The sequence below is a fragment of the Helicoverpa zea genome, chromosome 19, assembly GCF_022581195.2.
Source record: "Helicoverpa zea isolate HzStark_Cry1AcR chromosome 19, ilHelZeax1.1, whole genome shotgun sequence".
Classification (NCBI taxonomy): Eukaryota; Metazoa; Arthropoda; class Insecta; order Lepidoptera; family Noctuidae; genus Helicoverpa; species Helicoverpa zea.
The window spans coordinates 1115485-1137645 of record NC_061470.1 but is presented as its reverse complement, the minus strand read 5'-3'; positions in this window follow the sequence as shown (position 1 = coordinate 1137645).

The following is a 22161-nucleotide window of genomic DNA, read 5'->3' as shown; positions in this document are numbered from 1 at the left end:
TTAAAGGTTCCCAAATAGTTTTAAGAGCCTGTAAAAGTATATAGTCTACTTTTTATCCAAGTCCAAGAAATAGTTGTTTCCTAGACCCTCTTAGAACTCCATGGAACCGCTGACCACTTAGAGCTTTATATACCTTCTTTCCATCAAAATTGGTAAATTAGTAACAAGGAATCCTGTAAAAGAATAAATAATATACATACATCATTACAAAGTACCAGTAAACCATTCATCTGTCCAAGACAGTCCTTTAACAGCTAATTGTAGTTGACAGTGGGAGGGGCGCACGTGATCGTACAACGAAAGGGCGGTACCTGCCTACCCCGCGAGTATCAATCTGCTTGAGGAAATGTACTGAGCAGTGTATGTGTCACTGATGACGGGAGAAACAAAAGAATGGGCATTGATTGTGACAGGTGGGAAATTAGGAAGTTCGCTTGAGGTTGAAGTAAGTAATTTATGTACATTACTAGCTGTACACTGCAAACTAATACGCCTGCAACAATGTGTGTGCTAAGTATGAATGTAGACGGATGTAGAGGAAGAGTAAGATCTAAGAAAAGATGGATGGATCGATGGAGTGAGTGTTAGTATGACGAGTGACAGGGAAAAATGGAATAGGCCCCAAAAAAAATTGGGAACAGGGCAGAACGAAGAAAACTAGCTGTGAACTGCAATTGCACCTGTTTTCTGGGAGAACCACTTTTCGCAATAAGGTTAAAAGTAGTCTATATTCTTTCTCAAGCTTTGGTACAGTATATAGTTTTATCGTGAAAGTCGGTCAGACTGACAGGCAGAATTATTTTCGCATTTATTTTATAAAACTTTTTCACACGGTTGCGGGAAGTGGTTTTCCCGGGATGCAGGAGAAACTACGAGGAACAGCTTTTGCAAATATCTATAGAAGATTATATAGATGTATCTGTATTTTTGTCTGTCCAAAGGATAGAGGTCACCGTTCCCACAGTTACTGACAAAAGGTCGAATCCCACAGGAAATTACTCATCAGAATTTTATTACTGTGTGACAATTTATAAACAGAAAACTAAATGTTTATAGCAATAAATGTTTGTGACTGACGTGTAGATAACGAATCCATTAGAGGTCTGTTTTTATAATTAAGTGTATCGACAAAGCTCTGTTGTTTCAAGTCAACATGCATTATTTAATAGGATTGAATTAATGTAGTGCAGTTATAGAATGACGTATCTGCATTATGGTAAACTAAATGCAGTCAAAAAGAAAAAAATCCGATGGTGAAGCCATTTATTTATTCATTTTAAAAGAGAAGATATATTATCAATATAATAGGTATCATTACTGATCATTTTCCTACTTTTAGAAAAACCAAGGCTGAAGTTAATGCAAATAGCATACTGACTAAAATCGAATTAAAGCATCCTTTCTAAAACTCATGTATACATAAGTAGTGGGGTGCAATATGTATATTGTATAGTAATATGTAATAACGTGGTACAACCCTTAGCGTTATTTTTCCTTCTTGTTGTCTATAAACCTTTAAATCTAAATATTTTCCTGAAGCGTAGACATGTTGAGAATAAATTAAAACAATTGCATCACACACCATCTTAGCTTGAACATTAATTAGATAACAGACACCGACATTACGCAAACCAATTAAATCAATATTAAAATCACAACGCACGTGTTTTTCCATTAAATGCAATACTGTATGGATAGTAAACATCTTAGAGCATCTTAGAGCATTAAGCCAACAGGAGACGCCGTGCCTTTAAGTCTGTCAAAGGAACGAGATTGCTGTCTATACCAATACCAGCTGTTTTCCCGGTTAAAATAGCGTCTTTGTGATAATTATGTTACTTGGGAATATTGAAGCTTCCAACAGTGGAAGAATTTTTCAAATCAGTTCAGTAGTTTCGGAGTCTTTAAGGTACAAAGATGCAAAAAAAAATGTTTCTTACATCTTTATGCCTGTGTTTGTCAATTTTGTCGTGTGCATACTTAACGATATGTTCGAAAATGTATGAGCTATCACTTTTATCACTATTTGTTGCATTGCCTCTCTCCTCGGCTAAAATTTATGGAGATTTTCGCTTTAATATTTGCGGTTTCAGTTGGTTATATGCATTAAGTAAACAATGTTAGTTTTCCTGGATAAATATTACTATTCCTTGAGTGTTTGAGCAGATTGTGATCTTTTTGGAAATGCATGTTTTCGTGGAATTGTGAGCTTGCAGTATGCGTTTGACCGTTCGTAGTAGCATGTGTGGAAAACTAAATGAATATAATCTAAGAATTGAAATGATGGGTAATTGTTTCAATTTCTTTTTTCCTGAAGATATTACATTTTTTTATGACCATGTCTACGTGTCATTATATTATCTTACACGTTGAAGTTTCCTAGTTAAGCTTAACCTTTCAATAAAATTTGTTTGGCCATTTGATCTTGTTCGTTAAAAAGATTTGTTTTTAGCCGCAAATGGCCGGTTAGATCTGGCGTTAGCCGGTTCAACCTAGATATAACCGCACTTCGGTCTTTAGCCATAACATTAATAATTATATTCTTTTTTTAAGGCTCCACCATTTACAATGCACTTTACCGAGGAATGCACATATTGTCATTCTGCGTCCATCAAGTACGCGAAATACTACGTAATAATAAATAAACATTGTCTGTTTGTCTGTTTGCTCATTTCTCGGCATCGCTCGATTTTATCTAAGTAGGAATGTTATTGTTTTTATGATTCATGTTTCAGTAAGACTTGCCTGTAAATAGTTTATCATTGTGGAAGTATGTCTTGTGAGAATAAGAAAACAGATTTATTTTTTATGAAAATAACTTTAATGTATGTTCGGAGAGAAAGATAATTCTGATAATACTCTAGATAAATAGGGAGAATTCGCTCGGTTGGATAAAGAAAAAGCGGAAAATATTTCAAGTTTTTTTATGACTAGTAGTAGTAGTATCTTCAAGTATCTTCCGCTTTCACCCGCGTCTCGTGGAGACTAATTTGCACAGTTGGGTAAAAAATTAACAAGTAGCTTGTAACCTTCCTTGATAGGTACATAAGCTTTCTAAAACTGAATGTTTTTCAAACTTCCTAGTGTTTTCTGAGCTTAGTACGTTCAAACAAACAAGCTTGTTTTTTAAATTAAATTAGAATAGCTGCCATGAAGTTTGACGAGACCTATAACAGCCAATCTGAAACTAATCAGAATTTGTAACTCGATCTGCTCTTGCAATGTGCAACGATGAATGTTACTGGTACAATTGTGTGCTATAAACTGGTACAATTGTGTCCCATGGACTGGTATAATTGTGTCCAGATGACGGATCGATAGCTTATCTCTGATAGTATGCTGAGTTACCTACATATTATATTGGATGGAGACCGCGGTACTGGCGAGTGCGGCGAGTACACAAGTCAGTTTTGAAAGAAAACTATTGCTTGTAAAATGTAACCGATTCGAAATATAGATAAGATACAGTACAGTGATGTGTGTTTAAGCTAAATATTTAGGTTGAGAATTTTGTTCGAGAAAGCTGGAAATCGCACATTTTCAGTCGAGACGTTAAGAGTGGCATAGCGAGATTTTGTCTAGTAAGTAGTTTTACTGAAAATTATGTAAATCATTTAGGATGCATTACAACCCACAAATAACGCCAATTTATAGCTATAAATAATTGTACTGTACATTTTCAGGAGCTTAGAGCGAAACAAAGAAAACGAAATAAATAAAAACCTACAGTAGAATTTACTATCACACTATTAGGTACAATTTGCTGTGCTCACCAGTACATTCCAGACCAGTCATCAGACTCCGATAGCGTTGTGACTTATGTAAATATTAACTGAAATGCCATTCCTGTGGCGCACTACACAATATACTTCAATGAATATACCTCATATTGTACAATGTTTAGATATCGATAATGTTGTACAATGTACAGGCAGGTTATCGATAAATGTGTACACGTCTATTTGCTAATCCAAAGTGAGATTGTAAACGAGAATGTTGCAATCTTGCGAAGGGCCATTTCTTCATGTATGTTAACCTGCGAAATCACAATTTTTTTCAAGTAAACTAAATAATAGGGGTTAGAGTATGAAATTGCCGATTTGTACTGAAAATCTTAATTGTATTTTTTTACAAACTTATTTATTCAAAATAGTTGCCTGTCACGCAGATAATTGTTCAAATCACAAAAAAAAAAAATGGTAGTCCGTTAGAGCAAGGTCTGGCGAATGGAGGAAGACGAATAGTTTCCAACTGCAGTACCTGAAGAGTTAAATCGGTTTATCTTGCTGTATGAGGTCTCGCGTTGTCATGCAGCAATAACGATTCATGAGTCGTGGCTGTTTTACTGCTACTTTTTTCAACATTATTCGGTGTTCGGCTGGGTATCTGGGTAGTTTGGCTAGGATCGGCGTTCACCGTCTCTCTTAATTCCTCGTTAATCACCTGTCAGGCGGTCTTCCTCGTGGCTCGTTCTTCAAGTCGAAGTTTCCACTACGAAAGCGTTTAATCCAAAATCGCACGGTGCGTTCATTATCAGACACCTCTTCAAATGCAGCATTGATATTGCGGCTGCTTCTGCCGTTCACTTTCGCGTCGGAACTCATATTCAAAAATTACTCTTTTCGCAGTATCCATCTTTCTTGTTTAAGTTGAATAACAAAAACAATTGAACATCGTTAATCAAATGTTTCACATTTTTTAAAAGAAGAACATCACAGAAACCATGTGAAACAAGTTTCATTCGAAAACCTCAAACCATGAAGACTCTATGGCAATTCAAAAACCTACTAGAATAAAACAGCAATTTCATACTTTAACCCCTAATATTTAGGCTTTGGGCCAAGTCCAAAGAAAACATAAACGCGAGTTTTCTTAAGACAACTGTACAGTTGTTCTTAGGAAAGCGTCGACAAAACATTCTAATGCTACATAATTTAAACGAGATATTTCCCGAAGTTACTAGGAATCAGACACGGATGATAATCTTATATCCTAGGCTTCATTTCATCTCCATACTACATTTTTTTAAAATCTACAGTTTTAACATAAAAGATTTACACAGCATTATTTTGTATAGATTATAATATCTCAGTCTTAAACAAAGTATTTTCCATACAGTCTTCTCATTGTTTATCTGCGCGTGAGTCTTACACCTAATTACCAAACACCAATAAATCATTAAATCACCATTATAAAGAAACACCGACCGAAGAAACATAACAATTAAAATACAACAAAGATTAAACACATTTTAATTAAAACTATTGTCTAAGAAACCCGTGGAGAACAAAATAAATAGCGGAGGTGCCATAACGGAAAATCTCATAAGAAAGTAGCGCGCTAACATACGTCTGTTCAGGGGACGAAGAACGTTACTGTCTTCGCCCTTATACGCCTTTGGACCCGACCATTTTTTGTAATACCAAAAATCGTTGACAGATGTCGCAAAGAACCCGAACGTCTCGTTAGTTCTCTCATAATTGATCGTTTTGGTCATACCCACCTTACGAGATTACCGTTACCGTTACAGCCTTTTTATCGTCCCACTGCTGGGCTGTGGCCTCCTCTCACATGGAGAAGGATTGAGCATTAATCACCACGCTTGCTCAATGCGGGTTGGTGATTTCAGACTAAACAGTCCAGGTTTTTATCAGCCATAAGTGTCCAAGATATACTTAGAAAGTACATACAAACTCAGAAAAGTTGTATTGGTACATGCCTGACCTGGAATCGAACCCACGCACTCATACTTGAGAGGTTGGTTCTTTACCCACTAACGCTTTTACGAGATTAACCTAGAAGAATGTGCCTGACCTAACTGCATTATGGTATCTCCGGTTATCTTTCCTTACTCCGTGAAGCAACCCTTTTAATTAATTCATTAACCGCTTGATCACGTGCGTGTGCGCAGCTAGTCGTACAACGTTAATTATTGGCTTTAATTAGAGGACAGATTTATATGAATGTCTATTAGTTCGTTTGCGTTTGGTCTTAATTTGCGTATTTGTTTCTGGAATCATTGGTGGCACTTATTGGGTAGTTTTCCATTGAATGTTTCAAGGAATCTTTTCAGTGGTAGGTACTTTGTCATTTCTTAATTTAGGTAGTTAAGTAATGTGTTATGTCAGCTATTTGTCACAGTTTCAATAATCAATCGTCCTGACAATGGGTTTTCTAAAATAATTTTCTGACTCTAGAGATATTCCCTTTACAATATTACAAACTTTACTTCCTTATGCATTAGCGTAAAGGTATTTAGATAAAGGATAAAGATTCTATTGTGTTCTATCACATACAGGAACTATCTATAACTTCTATAAATTATTATAATTAGTTAGTACCAGCATACATTTGACTAATAACAATCTATTAGCAATACCTACTAGTTTCTTTTGGTGAGAATGTTTTCCACGGTGTTATCACACAAACTTTCAGTTTCAAAATTACGAGTTTGGATTTGTTTTTAATATCCTTGTGAAAATCATATCAAGATTCAAATAAAAAAGCTTTAGCCTTTCATAGATATATTTATAAATGTAATAATTAAAAGTCTGTGTGTCTGTTCAAAGCTATTCGGTCTGTGATTACGGTCTAACACGCTGATCTCATCAGCTCACTCAAGTATTTGTCGGATAACTCTATTGCCCTTTAATTGTATGCAGTTGCCGCCAGGATCTCAAGCTTACCTACATTGGTGACGTCATATTTATCTAACAGTTAACTGTATACAACTTGACATTGACTTCATCTTTGATTATTGCTGAGTTTTCATCATCATCTGCCTCGCCTTTTCTTAATATGTTGGGGTTTGCTTCCAGTCTAGCTGGATTCAGCTGAAAACTAATGTTTTATATGGAGTGACTGCTTATGGGGCCCCTTCAACCCAGTTACCCAATAACCCTTGGTAAGATTGGTTGGTAGTGTTTAGACTTCCTGGCAACTTACTATCAATAATAACTTCCAACGATGTTCACGTGACACCCGGGATCTGGGGGAAATTGTCAGCTTGAACGCGCTAATTTCAAGAAAAAAATCTTTCAGTTTTAGATAGCCTATTTTTTATCTCAGAAGGTTTTAGGCTATCCAGATGCCCGAAGTAAGTCCCACGGTACGCGGGTAGAACCGGTAGCGGAAGCTAGTCTCTCATACAATTGTACAGTGTATCTTTGTAATTGTATGCAGTTGTATCAGGATGTATCTCTTGGCGCCGCGCCGACCATACATTTGTATTTGACTTTATGAGTTTTGTATTGTTTCAATTACACAGTCATTTGTTTGTTTGTTCAGTCTTAATTTTATTAGACTAGACTTTATTGTAGTGCGTAGTGATATAGTGATTTTATTTGAAGTAAAGGGGAATTTGCGAGTTGCAACCTTTGTGTACCTACGAATACATTGTACAGTCGGAGGGAATATTTAGGCTGGGCAGATGATGAGAGAGAATATTTTTAATGCAGATAAAAGCTCTCAAAAGTTAGTGTTATACCTATGCATGTCTTTGAACAGTACCAACTGTAGATCCTTTTGAAAAACTGCCTTGCCTCTGGGAAATTCCAAACTATGAATAAAATAGTATATGTATGATCTCCAAACGATACAGAAACTAATTCGTCAGACCACATTGAATACCAACATTGGAATCCTAATGAAAAGGAAGACATTAATTTTTCCCTCCTGTCTTAGAGTATGCACAGGTACATAATATGTTATGAGGAATAACCAGGGAGCATTTGGATCTAAACAATAGGACTCCTTATATATATTTTGGTCTGTTCTGATTGTGATCAACAATAGTTTGAAGAAAATTTTAATTAGGTATGAGTTTGGTGATGCCTGGAATTAATTATGAGATATTGGTCACTGTAATTTCCACCTGTATATTTGTCATTTTTATATAGGACAGGTAAAAGTGAATGGTGGTCATTCAAAACTAGAAGCAGAATACATAAACATGGAAATTTGTATGTATCATTCATACCCATGTTTTTGTTCCCCTTACACGCTAAAACTATTTGATGGATTTTGATAAAACTTGTCACTAGTATGAGTCAGGATAACATTTAGACTAATTTTTATTTAGGTGCAAAAACTAGTTCCCTTAGGAAGCGAATGATGCCGCGGGTGGAAGCTAGTATTCAATAAATGGAATTTGCCTAACGCATTGTGTTTTTCGACAAAATTGTTGTAAACATTGACAATTATCACCAAAAGCGACTTTTACACTAAAAAACTTTAAAAAAACGTGTCAAACATTGTACAAAAAGTCCATCAGATTAAATACATAGATGTCGGTGCGTGGGTGCGACGCGCAAAAACTTATCGTGTGGGAGATACCTTTGTACAAGGACGGTGGTATGCTAGAGTTTGTTAATAGGCAAGAAAAGGCAGAGATAATAATAAATGGTTATCTAGTCAACATACTGGCCTGTTACAATCACGTTTGTATAAGCATCAAAATATATAATACCTATTGGAGGAATTAACTTAAAAAAAAAGTTGCTAGTTTTCTAAAGTGTTTTCAATAAATATTTCTAGATATTATTGAATTCAATTGTAAATAGCAATATAATAAATAATAATGTTTTCTACTTATTTGTTTGCAGTAGTTTCAGTAATAAATTGTGTTTTTTGTTTTCAGGTAAGCTACTGCAGATATTGTGCTTATTTCGGAGAGTTTATTTGGTAAGCAAAATACATAATAATTAAATAGAAAAATACGAACACAAGATCCTGACTGACTTTTTCCGACTTAAGTGAAAACCAATTCCCGTAGCTTTTTATAATGTAAAGCTAAAGATAGTACAGATCTGGATAAATAGAGCTTTTCTCCATAGCAATAACTTGGGGCATTTACTCCTTCATACATAGCACCATCCAAACCCCTCTCAAAGCGTCCACGCTTCGTCTAGTGTAAACACTTCCTTATACGCTGCTACTAATTGTTTGTATGCTCACGCGCACCTATAGAGCTTTATTCTAATTGTGTTTATGTTTTTATAATTAACGAGATATTTACTATTTAGTTTATGGTGTTATGATGCTGCGCAAATTATGTTGCGTTGGTGAAGATTTTTTTTGTAAATAAGATTTATGTTTCATAGCAAAGTAGAATATGAAGTAAGCAGTGAAAAAATAACTTAAGGAAATGGTTCCATAAGATGGATTTTGTAACTCTTTCAAATATGATGATATGGATAGGGGTAGTAAAGGTTTAAGTCAAACTTAAGGTGATACTAAGCTATGTTTTAGCATTACAATAAATACCATTGAGAACTTTCAAATCGACATAAGATGAAAATATGTAATTGTTTTATGTTATTGAGAGCAGGATGAAAGTACGAGAATTTTTCTCGATAAAGTCTGTGGTTTCTCTGATATTTATATTTCTAAAGCTTTTTAAACTTATTTGGCATGCTATCGTTAGGTTTCTTTCATCATCGCATATGAACTTAAAATAACATTCACAAGTTTTGGTACCTCTATCTTTCCCTATCCATTAGCCACACCTTCACAATTTCAAAAGAAGCCATTACGAATGAAATACTTAGACATTACTGCTTTCCTTGCTTATCTCACAAAACTCATTGACAAAATCCAAAATAGCAACCACGATAGCCAAGGACAGTGTAATTGCAAACACTATGAAGATATGAAATGTTGTATCGTAATGAAGATGTTCTTCCATTATCTGGTGAATCTGAGCCACGCTGGACCTTTGTTGGGAAACTGGTGGAATGTCAGATACACCCACTGGGTTTGGCAGTAGGCAGCTGAGGGTTAGAAGGTGAAGTTAGCTATTGTTTTGGGTTGTGGTTCGAAGCTGTTTTGAGGAGCTAAGAAATAAGAAAATAAGAAAATAGCCACACGGGTCTATTGTTTGTCGTCAGCTCATTTGTTAATGAGGTACCATCTATGTCATGACAAGTTCTTTCCTGTGTCTGAAGGCACATGAAATTGGTGGGTCCTAACTGTCATTTGAGCATCGTTCGCAGTCGTTACGGGTAGACAGTAGCAAGAAAGTCTGACAACAAGTCTTACCAAGGAGTATTGGGTTGCCCAGTTAACTAGGTTGAAGAGGTCAGATAAAGAATTGGTACTCAACTGCATCTGGCTAGATAAGAATCCGACCGAAAATCAGTTGGAAAAAGTCTAGGCAAATGAAAAAGATGATGATGTTATAGCAAAGCGATCTTTTTAAAATGTTGCGTCAACTTAACCTTCTCCCGTTCCACTGCATTATGACAATACATTCTGACCATAACAGCACTAGTAGTGGGCGCCCTAATATCCTCGGTCCACCCATAACACTGTTTACTTGTCTGTATGTCTGCACGTGACGAGCTGCGAGATACGATGAGCTGTAGGTTAACTATGCTACGCAGGTAAACATAGGACAAGGCTCCAGGAAAGAATTCATCATCTTCCGAGCCTTTTTCCCAACTATGTTGGGGTCGGCTTCCAGTCTAACCAGATGCATTTAAGTACCAGTGTTTTACAAAGAGCGACTGACTATCTGACCTTCTCAATTATGTATGGCTTAGGAAATAATTGCAAGTAGGTATATATATATGCAGTAGTTAATTCGTAAAGAGTAGGAAGCCGCAACTGTGGTTTGGCATGTCATATTAATTATCATTATATTTTAATCGATCAATCTTCTTCGTGTAAGTAAGTACTTACTTTCCTAAGTTTTTTTATGACAGTCGGATATTTATCTGATTTGGGATGATTGACTTGCTAGGTATAAGTAGTTATGTTATTTTTTTAATTATAAAAAAAATATGGCGTGATCATCAGTTTTGGCGGTACGTTTGATTATTTGAATAATATTCCTATCCGTCATACCGACCACCAGAGTGACGCTGAAAAGAGCTGTCATAATCCCATTCTATTATTTCTTTAAATATGAACAAATAAATATAATAAAAACAATGATTTCATAGCTTTCATCTATGACCACATCTTGTTTCTTCTGTATGATAAAAAAAAATAGGACAGCATTACCTCACTCGTGTCTAGAATTGGGTATTTGAATAGGCATATTTATTAGGAAAAACACCTTAAAATAATGACACTTTCATTTATCGTTTTGATGGAAAAAAATATTCATTTTTATCGTTGTTTTAAGGAAAATAAGTATACAGCTCGATATGAAAAGTCTGTGACGTCATATTTCACATTTTCACACAAATTGTATAGAAAGATGATAGATAGTAACCGTATTTGACAGTTCATTAGAAGTATTGAATTTGAGAAATTGTCAAATACCGAATTGTCCCAACATCTCTCAATTCACAGTCACATGTTTTCCGTGTCGTGTGCACAACATACCATTTTAATAGTTTCCAAAAACGATATGATTTCCAGTCGTATCGCAATCGGCACGCAATCGTAATGTATGATGCAAATGATAATAGTCAAGATGTACCAACTGCAGGTCCTTTTGATGTTCAGTTTGTTTCGAAATAGATTCCAAGTTTTGCTATTATTTGCGCAAATAGAAGCTTTTTTGGGTTAGTGGCTTTTACCATTGTTTTCGTGTGCAAATTCTGTAACCAAGATAAAAAGGTAGACAGCGAAATGTCTACTAGGGTTCCTATTTCCACGCCAAATTTTGGTTCACCCGTTAAACATGCCTGTGAAGAAAACCAGACCAGATTTGGAAAACATTATCCTACTTCATGTCTCCTTCATGATCCCTGTTAATCCCTAATGAACATGATTTTATTAATAACTAGCTTTTGCCCGCGACTTCTTTCGCGTGGAATAGTAACTTAAGGTAGATTATTGGTTTGACCAATAGATGGCGCTATATGTCCGGAATAAATTTTATTTTTATATTTTTTTGTAATAAAAACTATCCTATGTCCTTTCTAAAGTTTCAAACTATATCTGTACCAAATTTCACACAAATCGATTCAGTAGTTTAGGCGTGAAGAAAAGACATACAGACAGACAGACAGACAGAAAGACAGACAGACAGAGTTACTTTCTCATTTATAATATTAGTTAGGATGGTCATCCGAGCTGCAATTGAATGAAATCCATAAATTGCATTCAGGATCAGATTCCGGATTCTTAGGTCAGAAAAAGGATCCATGTAAAGTAAGAAAATGATAGCGAGATATGGGTTTATTACGGCATGGTTAACATGTGCGTATGCGTATACGTCTCAATTTGGATCCATTCCTTAGATTTACATTGAAATGTCTTCCTAGCCTTAAAAAGCGAAACAACCCCGTCATGAATTCCAAGGAATTTGCCCATTGAGCATCATATTCTCGCAACGACGGTGACATTATGAATCATGCGCATTGCGATGTCCTAATATAGTTGTGCATAACAGGCTTGCCTTACGTATTGAACTAAGCAGAAATCAGGCTTAGATCTGACATAGTTTTACAAAATTCTATTAATACCCGGATTAAATAAAAATAAACTATTCATCAGCCTACTATTATAAGACACTACTAGGCCTATACTTTAAGAAACTATTCTGCCTTAGCTTTTCTCAACTATAATGGGGTCGGCTTCCAGTCTAACTGGATGCAAGCTGAGTGTCAGTGTTTACAAGGAGCGACTGCCTATCTGATCTCCTCAACCTAGTTACCTGGGCAACCTATTAACCAATGGTAAGACTGGTTGTCAGACTTTCTGGCTTCTTGACGACCCGTAAGCATAACGATAGTGTCTTATTTATGGGACCTCACCATAGGCTTGGTTTAGACGTTTAGACTGCTTTCACACTCGCAGATTACCGCTCGATTTGTACTGAATATTTCATGAAAACTGCACGATCCGATAATCCCACCAAAAAGTGACACACTTCAAAAATATTTACGTACCAGATATATTTTCGTCAACACCATTAAGGTAGTAATACACAGCGGAGGAATTCGACCTAGCTCAGTCGGTAACGGCAATGAGTATGACAGTTTATGTGGCGTGAATCATTCTGCCGGCCCTATACGGGCATAGCGTGAAGAACTAATAAAGAGAGGCTGGAAGGCCCTTCCGTAGGTTTGTGCGCAGCCTTATTGGGGTGAACGTTTTATGATAACCTGTGACCTTGTTTAATCAATTTTCGTTGAAGTGATTACTAAAATGTAGTGTTGAGAATTCGCTTGCGATTTTTAAGATTATTTAGTTTTGTACGATAATTTAAACTGAATTAAAGATAGTACCTATGTTATCTTTACTGTATTCCAGAAAATTCAATCAATATATTTTGCTATTTCCAAAAATATTTTAAAATAGAATTCACCGGTAATAAGCTGTATGATTTTGCATTGCTAGGATATTCAGATGTCCTGAATAGAATGGAATCTTGAGTTCAACTTCATTTCGGTGCCAATACCATATTGTAGAGTTTTTATAAATGTGGTTTTGTAGGGGTAGATAATGTCAGGAGTTACAAAACTGATTTAACTAATTCTTTTAGCAGTAGAAAGTTATGAGTGTATTGCAGGGTATATTTTATCACATAACAAAATTGAAAATGTCTAATTATTAAATTTCTCACCTTTTGAATTTTTCAAAGAATCTACCAAAACTTTTCCTACGCACTAAAGGCGTACGCACCATACATTTCGTCAAGCTCGCCTGAGTCACGCTCACCGCTGCCCAAAGATGGTCGACGCTAGTTAAGGGCCGTGACCGCACCAACTTCCGCAGAATTCGGGACCTCTGCGTGAACTTTAGTGAAGGTACCTTTGAATTGGACCTTATTTGGAGTTTGTTTGTGATTGACAGTCTTCCTGGTTGTGTGGAGTAGTTTGTAATAGATGTTTTTGTATGGGCTTTAATTGGGATAGGAATAGGAAGTGATGAGCCATTTTTACACATTTTGTTACCATAAAGGGTTCTCATTTCGGATGTGGCTATTTTTTGCGCTTCATGAAGCTGATTTCTTGTGTTTTGGTTTATTAAGGTTAGTTTTGTCAGATTTGGAAGTACCTAAGAAATTGCGAACATTATTGTTTTATGAAGTCCATATCTAAAAGTTGGCATTGGTGGGTATAAACTACTCAAACCTTCTAAATCAAAAATTAATAACCAATATTAACCACATAATTTTGAGTTTTAAAAGACTACATTATACAATGTTCGGGAAGTAGTTACCTCAGGACGAGGCGGGGTTTTGACTTGACAAAATATTTAATAGGTACACAATAAAGACACCACCTTTTTTAATTTCCCAAAGCTTTATCCAAAAATCTTCATTAAAATGCGACTTAAGTCAGCGGCCATTAAATAAGACGCGTTTACGAGCGGCGCGTGCGCAAGCGAGTCACAGCCGTCACAACATGGCGGGCTAACAAGCCCGCGGTTCTTTACATTAAGTTTAAGTTAATTATTAAGTTTAGAATATAAAATTAAATTAATGAACTACTACCCACGGCGTCGCATGCACACAGTTCCTGTCCAATGGCTTGGTTTTTACAAAGTTAATAACGACAGTCAAAAGAAAATGTGCTGCATGTCGCGTGCATAGTTTCATTCCAAATAAACTTACTGTTCTTCGTGTTAATTCTATTATTCACGAAGAAGGAAAGATGGCTATTATTATTTTATGTAATTAAACGCATGCAAGAGCTTTAGCTTTCTTCATAATAAGGTCGATCTCTGCTAGTTACCGGTCAGTTACATACGGACCGTTGTTTCTTGGAAGTTGCCAAATCTTATCAAATCTCACAAGCGTCGTATGAGGACAATCACCTTTTCGCTACTGCTGAGTTTAAGTCTAATTTAACTTTGAGCTTTTAATTCGGATTTATGTTTTGCGAGATAAATGGCTCAGGAAAAGCTTCCTGCTTGTTTACCTATTTAAAATTTTATTTTACCAAAGATCATTTTGAATTTCTTGAGCTACTCCCGTGATCCAAATGTTCGCAAGTTTTCCGAGACTTATATGAATGACTTATCAACGGCCTATGCTTTGGCTCAGTGAAAAGGCTTATGATCATGATCATCCATGTCACTTGGTTATAGAAAATATTGTCTACCTCAGTGAAAATAAAGTCTATACTGAATACACCACTGCCTCTCCCGTTAAAAACAGACACGACCAACATTACTTCAAAAACTAAGTAATCTCAGCTTTTCAATTAATTCAATATAATTTCCAGTAACTCTTACAAAATATAACCCAAAACGAGCAAGTTTCCAAACTCAGTGGCGTCGCGTCAGTGCAAAGTGAAGTACATTCACGTTATCAGTTCATCGTATCTGATACTCCTACGCGACAACCTCACTAGTTTGGTATACGAAGTGTTGGGTGGAGTGGGGAGAACGGTCATGGTATACGGTCCTCCACGACCGTTTGGAAGTTGTGTTAACTCTAAAGATCGATTAATTTATAAAGTCTCTTAATTTATTCAAACTTGGCTGCAAGACAGCACTTTTTGAACGTAAGGAATTTACATAAGGCAGCCTCCAAAACGCCCACCTATCTCTACTTCCTATGTGTTTTTTTTGCTGAGAAGAAGAAGTGACGCAGCAAACTCCCCAGCAACATGAACTATGAAAATTATTGTAATCTCGTTAGATTGCATAGACTCTGTTGGAAAAAAATGTAATACTAAATCGTTAACACACATACCCATCCGCTGAAATTAATCTATTAATAAAAATTCAAGATTATCAGAAAATTCAATAGAGTATGGTTCAACATGAACATTTTAATTTTCCGGCACAACTGTTTTCTTCTAATTTTTTAACATTGTATTCCAAATCTCATTTACCTTTTTACTTTGACTCACTCATCACGTCCATACCTCCCCACTGTACCCTAATTACAGAACACACGTGTCTTCGTGAGTCACAGTACACTATACGGTAGGTACACTGTACGGTGGGTACAACTGTTAAATTTCGTCAAATTGGATTACTGTAAACAATTCTATCTAGGTCGCCAAGTGGGGCATTTTGTTTTAATTGAATTGAGATCAGTTTAGTATCAGTTGATTAACGGACTTTTGTATAATGGATGTCATAAGCAATATTTTTTACAATTAAGTATTTTTTTTATTAACACGCTTAATATTAGCTTCACTTGAAACTAGATATGTATGTAAGCAAATCTTGGAATCTTAATTTGACTCACTTCCCAGTCTTCGATTAGGATGAAATTTTGCACGCGCTCTAAGTTCTGATGACATGTACATGACTAGCGTGTTTTAGTTTTTTAAACTATTATTTTTTTCTCATAATTGATTATGTTATCATTAGGCTTATAAGTCTTCCCAGTGTTATATTTTTTCTCATCTCTCAGTCATTTGTTTGTTAGTGAATTGTTCACACGCATTGTACCTCTAGATAAAATAGAAGTATATACTTCAGCCATCATAAAATATTATGGATCTGTTTTCTCACAAAACAGGCTTTTCTTATAGGACTAGGTACGTTTTTTGTACTCGATTATAATAGGTTATTTTATATTAGTATTTTCCAACTTAAAAACACCCATACTGATGTAATGTTCTCAAAGGTGACGACATTCAATTCTTACCGCCCCACCGTATTGATTCACCGTAGTGTTAATTCTACTAATATTTAATAAAATAAACTAAATCTTTATTCTATTCTACTAATTATAAAAATGTTTTTAGTCACATGTCTTAAGAATTTAGTAGACTTGTTTACCTATGTTTGGATTTATAGGAATTATGAAGTTATAGGAATCCAGAGTGATGCATTTGAAATAAGTAAGGTCAATAGAAAATTCCCTGAAGCGTACAAGGCAAAGAATTTCAGGGCTAAGTAATTCAGAAGTTCTTTAATATGTTAAGCAAGGAATAAGATTTTGTTTGTCATCATGATCATCATCCTTGTTATTCTCCCTGTAGGGTTTCTCATACAGGAAAGGATTAAGGGTTTATCAAAAAGGTTGCTCAAGGCGTATAGGCGAATTTAGATTTTAAAAGTCCTGGGTTCCCCCAAATGTAAAGTTTCCTTTAACTCAAACTTTGGTGCCTAAAATACACGTAAAAGTTCATATAATTATAAATTAGAAAAGTCACTTATATATAAAGGCTATTGCTTTTATGTAGTTAGTTAGAAAACTCTACCAACTTTTAGGAGTTCAAAAATGTATCAGAATGTCTTCAAAACCACGTAAACAGATATTCTCTCATTACATGTCAAGTTCGCCGTGCAGAATGCGTGCATGACTCACTGCACTGATGCCGAGGTTCAAGGCGCCCTGACCTTCCGTGTGTCACGGCGCTATCTAGCGACCCAAGTTATTTACTACCAGTTTATTTTAAGTCGAGTTTACTTTTAAAGCTTGGAGCTCAGTGATAGCTGCTGGTTGATTGGTTAGAGGTTATGGAAGGCTTGTGGTGGTCTGTTCGTAAATGGGTGATCGTTTTTGGTCTTGAATTTTTGGGCCTGTGTAATGGAGTTGTTTATGTCACCCAGGTTATGAATATTTCGATTAGAAATGAGTATATTAAAAACAGGTGAAGTGTTACCGGCAAACAACAGCAACTTTGATTTTAAAATAAGTAGATCAAATCATTAACATAAATTACAAAGAGGAACGGACCTAATATCAAACCTTGAAGAACACCTTTTTGTGAACAATCAATTCTAAATATGAAAAATACCGTCAGAAATATGAATAAAACCGTGCAGTAAAAACATATTGTGAGCGTTCAATTCAAAAGCATGAAGAAATACCGTCCAAATATAAGTTAAACTGTACAATACAGACAATATGTATGATACCCCTATCTCTCGCTCCAAGACCAACCTTAAATAACTTCATATTATCTACCATTAATTTTAGACATCCGTCGATAAGCTTACAAACAATCATGCTCTGTTGGTCGGAATGTAATAAGCGTCCTACTGGTCAGTCAGTTGGTAGGTGAGTCTATAAATACTCAGCAATGACTCTTTATATGGCGGTGTCAACTTGTGGGTCATTGCGGATGTGAAGATAAACCGGGGATAAGAAGGATCACTTGTTTTTGGACTGTAGATTATAGTGATGAAGAATAAGTTAGGGGTTAAATGACTGAGGATTTGGTAGAAGCTGACTTGAATGATCAAAATATTTTGGCAATATTCTGTTGAAATTCTTTTTCCATTTCTTTTTAAGACAGTTTAGCAGTTGTCCACAGTTCTACCATGGTTCTACCGGTGTCCCATGTTCGGCTCCTGTACCCGGATAAAATAAAGCTTTTGCCCTCGGGGACAGTGTAGCTTCCCAACAGTGAAAATATTTCAAAACACTTCAGTGATTATTGTGATTAAGGAGGCTTTGCAAACGAGTTTTTCCCTTTTGTAAGATATTGCTGTACATAATGTTACCTAACTATGTAAACACCTGTAATACCGTGTCTCTGCAAATAAGGTTTCTTATTCTCAGCAATATTAGCCCAGACCTATCATCCCACTAATGATTAAAAGGCTGATGATGATTTTATTTCAGGCAACTAGGTCCCATAAAAATACAATTACACATATAGGATCATTAACTATACTTATAAACGAATACATAATGATGAATATTAGTATAGATTCTATAGACCATAGATGACCTATACTTCTGCTGCTCCCCTGCCTTACCTTCTCACAGCCGGCGCCCGCCTCCAGGTCAGCTATGCAGTCCACATGCCGATTCCTTACCTACGCGATCATTATCTGATCAGCTCCCTTTATTGTGATCATGCGCAGGTTTATGTGAATCATTTGGATCAGTTACTGAGGGATTAACATGAGTTTTTTCTTCTTAATTAGTGAGGTCGTGGATGGCTTTTGGCTAAGTAATAGCACAGATTTCTAAGCAAGGGGTTGCAAGGGTCAATAACAAAACAATTGTAAAGAGTTATGTGGGGGTAAATCTTTGGAAACACTGGTCGGATGTCCAAAATTCTTCACTGATAGATAGCTACAAAGTTCCTGAGTTCCATAGACTATATTTTATTCCGGCACGGGCAGACGTTTCCACGGGACGTGGGTGAAACCGCGGGAAAACGGCTAGTTGATCATAAGGTTAAGCAACGCTTGACGCAGTCGATTTAAGGATGGGTGACTACAAGGTCATGACGTGTTCCTCCATGTTTCGGAAGGCAAATTAATTTGCTGGAACACTATTTAAGAAGCAGTAAATGAAATGACTGTGATTGCAACACAGCTGCACAGGTGGTACCTAAAGTCAGTCATTTGCCCTACAGGTGAGCTATAACTAGCTAAGCTATTAACAATTTGCTATGGTATGCACTTCATCAGTACAGTCATTATAATTTAATTGATGGTCTCAAGTTATCATTCAAAGTAGGGACCTTTTGATTTGTTTGATGTGTTTTAATAATGTTTGCCCTGATTAATAGCAACGATTTTAAATATTTTTTGAATATCTGTGAATCCAAAGGATGGCAATCGAATACCCCTTTGTAAGATTGGCTGGTAGGTCTTCTTCCTTCGGACAACTCGTATCAACTGCCAATTTAACGTGCCTTCCCAAACACGGAGGAACTCGTCAAGCCAAGATGGTCAGCCATTCACGGACTGTCGACGTCTAGCGTAACTTTGCCTTATAATCGATCAACCCCTGCGGCTATTTCTTAGCTAATCCTTTACCAACCTAGACTTTACCAATTTAGATAAAACTTTTCAAGCTAGTTTTAAAAATAACATAACATCTTAAAACTCCTATCCCTCACACATGAAAAAGCAAGGGTTAAGTTTTATGAGCCAATAAAAAGCTTGTACGGAATTAACTTTAGTTGCCGACACCTCCCGACGAAGCACGAGACCACCCGAACGCACCCTCGGGAAACAGTCGTGTACAGTCGGGTACCAAAGATAGACTTTAATAATGATAACGTTAATTATAACTAATGTGTAAAATTTATTTATTTATTTAAAAACACCTTAAACTATCTTTACAGGATATCTTATCCTAATACGACAGCTAAGAACTAAACGCTATTTAAAATTACACTATTTACAATCATGGTATTACGTCAAGTATTCCAATAAAGTAATTAGAGATGAATGGTCTTTCTTTAATATAATAGTTAGGCTATCAATGCTGGGCAAGACTGATGTATGGATTGGGTTGGTCACCCAAATGGAGAATAGAATGAAAGCTTTTTCATGCGGTTTTCACAGAAAGCTGTGATATGGCTGGAATAGAGTGATCCCACCCAAAACAAAAATGTGAAAGACTGCCAAGTTCGATAATATGGGAATGCTTCGCCTATAAAAGAAGTGAGATCTGAATAAGTACCAAGTTCCATACACATACCTCAGTTAAAAATAGTTACTTTTTTAATGATGTTACTTGGCAAGTTTTCATACACCTTGTTATAAACCTACTAAACGCAATGAATCAAGTATTTAATTTTCTATTAAAACTTGCCAAGTAATCATCATTAAAAAGTAACTATTTTTAACTGAGGTATGTGTATGGAACTTGGTACTTATTCAGATCTCACTTCTTTTATAGGCGAAGCATTCCCATATTATCGAACTTGGCAGTCTTTCACATTTTTGTTTTGGGTGGGATTTCATTTATTTTTGTAAGGTTGTTTATTTTATTTTTTTCTTATGATGAAGTTAGTTAAAGAAATGTCTCATTTATACTATTTTTTAGATTTTTTAATATGCACTATGTTTCTTACAAAAAAATGAACTAGATTAACTAAATGGACTAGATTTACCAACTGACTGACATGACATGTTATCATATATTATGTTCGTGGATCAAAGTTACACATTCGTTATTTTCGAAAGTAATTCACACTTGGCCGTTTTCAGATTTTTACTTTACTTTGACTAAATACAAACCTTTGTACCATTCGAAGATATATTATATAAATATAGATAAATTTAGTTCGTTTTAGTTCCTTAGGGGAATAAATTTACACCGGGTATAAAACACCTTCATTATTTTGAAACCGACTCACACTTGGCCATTTTCAGATTTTTCCCTTTAACTTGACATAAAGACCTACCTCCATGCCAAATTTCAAGTCAATACGACCATTGGAAGTGGTCTAGGTTTTTGATGAGTGAGTCAGTGAATAAGTGAATAAGTGTATAGTAAAAATAGCGATTTTCTGACGTCAATATCTCAAGACCTACAATAGGTATATTAATGAAATTTTGTATTTTAGATAAGTGAGGGGGTCTCAACAGATACTAGAAATTTGATATGCGTAAATAAAATAGATTTTGAGTTACAGGGGGGTCGAATTTGGCCCGAAATGGTTCGTGTAATATAACCCACGGCCGGTGTGTCGCTTTTTTGCTCGAACTTGGCGGACACACTGCCGTGTGTCTAGATATCACTCTATTCCAGCCATATCACAGCTTTCTGTGAAAACCGCATGAAAAAGAATCGCGTGGAATGTTTGCTATGGCCCCATTTATATATTTCTGAAAACTGTTTCAAAACTTCAAACTTGTCTTTACCAGCTTTAAAGAACAACTGACACGGCGAGACTTTTTATAGTAATGTTTTTACCCAAAAATGAAACAAGAATTTTTCGGAAAAACTGCATTAATTCTCTCCAGTTGCATTACACTTGTGTAGCTGACGGTACAAGCACAGCCGCCGGGCATCGCCCGCATCGTTACAAACTTAGTGACAAACAAACACGTGTTCTTATTAGGGGAACATGTGCGTTTACGCATCTTAACAATACCATTGGAATATAAACCTTAAATCCTAAGATATAAGCTACAATTTAGAACTCATTGTCTTCATATTTCAGTGATAATTAATTTTGAGCTCTATTTTTAAGGGGCTAAGGTTGGAAATGGTTTGTAAATCGAAGTCGGGCTGTGTAATAACTTTTCGTCTTTTATGCCTTTCATAACAAATATTACTTGAATTAATTTAAAATAACATTATTTAAAATTCAACTCTATTTTAATAACATTAAGATTTAAAATTACTTGAATTGTTTATACAGCGTAGGATCTTAAGGTCTCTTTGTAGAATCCATGCCAAGAGAAATTGAACCTTATTTCTTCATGTATAAGGTTCAAAATGAATGTGTTTCAGTTAGCCACGTGCAGAAGGGTGTCATAGTAGGTTAGGGAAGGGTTACTGTGGAATAGTTATCATTAAAATAACGTGTAACGCGCATGCGCGACTCAGGCGCATGTCTTTGATAAATGCTGCGTCAGAGTCGGTTATTG